We start from the raw sequence: 3,664 nt of genomic DNA, 5'->3' as shown, positions 1-3,664 counted from the left end.
GCCGGGGGGCCCGAGCCTCGGTGGCCGTGCCAAGGTGCCAGAGCAGCCGACCTCCAGCCGGACCAGGTTCAGCAAGGGCGGGGGCGGGCTGTAGGGTTGGTCGGCGCCCGGAGGTGTGCCGGGCCTCTGTGAGGGCCCTTTCTCTGTTTCCCCCTGTTGTCCCCAGCCTGGTCCCCTGGGGCTGTCGAACCTGCCGCGCTCATTCTTAAACCTGCTCACATGGGCCCAGGGGCCTGTAATTCTCTGAGAGCCCGGGCAACCCCCTTTGGGTTGATTGCCAAGGCATTAGCTATTGAAGAGATTAGCTAATAAAAAACAATTTTTCTGATGTTCTATGATATGGAAAGTTCATTTTTATCTTTTGACTACTTACTAAAGATACTTTTTTTTTTTTTTGGTATAGGGCATGTACACTTGTCGGGGAGAGAGAGAGAGAGGAAAAGTGAAAAGTCACCCTTCAGGGGATGGCCACACCACAATCCATTCTTCATTCTCCTCTTAGGATTTTGGGCACACATGCACACACGCCCAGTGTGATTTTCAAGCCACCAGGTCTGGGACTTGAACTGTGCAATCAGCCTCGTGGGATCCAGTGTCTAGGCTCCACACCACCTGCTGGCCTCACTGAAGATACCCTGGTTGCCTTCCCTGGCACCAAGGAGTTCTGAGGGAGCCGGTCGTACCTGGACTCCCCTGTGTTTAAAGTCTCCAAGGACTTTAGCCCAGCTGCCGCCTGGGCGTCTGGGGAGGGTGGGGCAGCCACAGCCCACACCAGCACGGCTGTCCGCCCCTGCCAGGCAGGCACTGGGAATGCGCCCCATTTCTCCTGGGCAACCCGGTTCACACAACACAGCATATTTTTTTTTTAAAGAGAGCTTTTATTGTTATAGGGCGTGTGCACTTGCCGGAGAGATGGAGAGATAGAGAAAAATCACCCCCTGGGAGGAAGGCCATGCCGCAATCCCTTCTCCATTCTCCTTTCAGGATTTTGGGCATGCACGCTGGGTCCGGGACTCGAACTGTGGCTAGCCATGTGGGAGTCCGGCAATGTAACCACTATGCCATCTGCTGGTCCCAACACCGCACGTCTGATCTGGGAATTGGTGGGTGGAGTCAAAGCCAGGAAAGCCGCGAGGGCTCTCTATTGTGGACGGTACTGCTGTGGCCCGACCCGGGGGACAGGTGTCCTCGTGAGACCCTGCTCCCAAGGCTTTCCCTCTAGCCTGGCCACAGCATCTTCCTCCTGGCCCCCTCCATGCCTGCTGCGGCTGGGGGTCCTTCATGCAGCGAACCCTGCTGAGCCCAGACCCTGCCGGCTGGGCCAGGAAACGTCCCCGAGGCCCTCCGCCGACAGCCACCGAGGTAAGCTCTGAGTACGTGCGTGAACAGAGGAGGTCGCCGCAGGCCGTGGTGAAGTTCCGTGATGTGAGGCCTGGCTCTGGCCGGGCAGTTAAGGTGGGCAGATTCCATGTGGTCGACTGCATGGTTCGAGTTCCGACCCCGGTGGCTTGGAAACAGGCTGGCGGTGTACACGTGCAGGCTGTGGTGCAGCCGTGCCCCAGGGGTGCTCTCTCCTCCCTTTCTGTCTCTCCTGAGTGCATGTCCTTGGGCAAACTGAAAAACAAAAACAGTGATATGAGATAAAGGGTGGGGGCCAACAGGAGGCGTGGTGGTTAAGGCGGCCGGGTTCCATGGCTGACTGCGCGGTTCTAGTCCTCGACACGGCAGCTTGACAAACACCTCGGACGTGTGTGCGTGCCCAAAATCCCGAGAGGAGAGTGGAAGAGGAAGGCTTGTGTGGCCATCCCCCTGGAGGGGTGACTTCTCACTTTCTGTCCCTGTCCCTCCCGGAGGGCATGCCCATACTGTGGCAGAAGTGACAGAAGTAAAAGAGGAAGTTGGCTTTTTATTGGGTCACCTGGGAAGTCATAGCGTGTCTCCTGTGACCCTATGCAAAATTATTATGACTTGCCTGACAGGAAAGTCCTCTCAAGGGACATTTAGGCTGGCACCTGAAGGAGGAGGAGCTTCTGTGGCCGGTGCTGGGGCCTGAGTGTTCCTGGAGGGCGGTCGGGACTGCCAGGGCGAGGACAGGGCACACGGGTCCCTGAGGGGCAGAGACCACCTACGGACCATCCGCTGGCTCCGGGGCACTAGGCCTGTGGGAGAGCGATGGGGAGTTTGAGGCCCGAGAACGGAGTACCACATGACCTGATTAAAAAGCGAACAAGGAGATGGAGCAGACCCCTCTCTAGCCAGTAAGAGAACCTGCACGATACCACTGTCCACTAGGGAAAAGCAAATCCGAACCCCAGGGCTACCCCACCCTCAAGGACGGCTGCAGGGGATTGGAAGTAGCAGGTGCTCGCGAGAATGTGGCAAGGGGGCCCTGCGCGCACTTGGGCGGGAGCATGAAGTTCTGCGGCCGCCGCGGAAAACTGGAGGTTGCTAAAAGAAAGGAAACTGAAGTTACCATAGGACCCAGTGATGTCCCAAAAGTCTGTACCCAAAAGAACTGGAGGAGAGTCTTGAAGAGAGATTTGTACGCCCATGTTCTCAGCAGGCTTTTGTTTGGTCATAGGGTGTGTGCGTTTGCTGGAGAGAGGAAAAATGCAAAGGCTGGCCTGATTTTCAAACCACCGGGCCTGGGATTTGAACCATGGCAGCCATGTGGGAGTCCAGCGCCTCAACCACTGCACCACCCGCAGCCCCTTGGGCAGCGTTATTCGCAGTAGCCGGAGAGTGGGAACAACCCAGACACCCGCTGGCGGAGAGCTGTAGACAGCCCGTGGCTTACGCGCGATGGGACATTCAACTTTGAGAAGAAAGGACGTTCTGACACGAGCCAGTACGTGGCTGCACCCGTGAGGACGTGACTAAGCGAGAAGCCAGTCCCAGAGGAGGGAGATACTATCTGACCCCACCAGGGAGGCACTAGCCAGTCAGCCCGTGAGTGGCAGTGGCCAGGCACTCGGGAGGGGTGGCCGTTGTTTCATGGTGAGTTTCCCTTTCGCGAGCTGACAGGGCCTGGAACTCGGTTGCACAGTGATGCGGACGTCCGCTACTGCCCAGAGCTTACAAGGCTGAGATGCGGGTTTCCAGACATGGCTAGGATGGTAAGTTTCGTGTGCATTTTACCGCAATTGTTTAAACTTTTATGAAAAGAGACTGTGCCCAGTCTTGGTGCTGCAGCAATGGCACACCGAGCCATGAGGCTGGGAACCCCATGGCCAGCTGCAGGTTCGGATCCCCAAGCAGCCAGAAGCCCACAGGGCTGATGATGAGCTGCAGGGTTGGGGAAGGAGACCCTGCAGGGGTGTCTGTCTCCTCTTCCTTCTCTCCCACTCCCTCCTCTGTGCACCCATGTGCTCTCATGAATAAAATAGACTTTGTAAGACAAGAGGTTGGTGGTGTAGGCGGGAGAAGAGAGTTGGAAGCGTGTGTGCTCCCAGGAGCTTTCTATCGGTAGCTCAGCTCTGAAGGTCCGGCCGGTGGGTGGGTCAGTAGTCTCTGATGTCACTTTGCTGGGGGTAGAGGAGAAGGTGCAGACCAGTGACAGACCTCCGAGGGACCCAGAGCAAGCAGCTCAGCGGGTCTCTAAGATACACCCCTCCCCACCGTTCCCAGGGGCTGGTTCACAGCAGCAGCACGGCGAGGGCAGAGC

This window comes from Tupaia chinensis, unplaced genomic scaffold (assembly GCF_000334495.1).
Source record: "Tupaia chinensis unplaced genomic scaffold, TupChi_1.0 Scaffold144682_1, whole genome shotgun sequence".
NCBI classification, from domain to species: domain Eukaryota; kingdom Metazoa; phylum Chordata; class Mammalia; order Scandentia; family Tupaiidae; genus Tupaia; species Tupaia belangeri.
The sequence above is the reverse complement of the archived record's forward strand: the minus strand, read 5'-3'. Positions refer to the sequence as shown.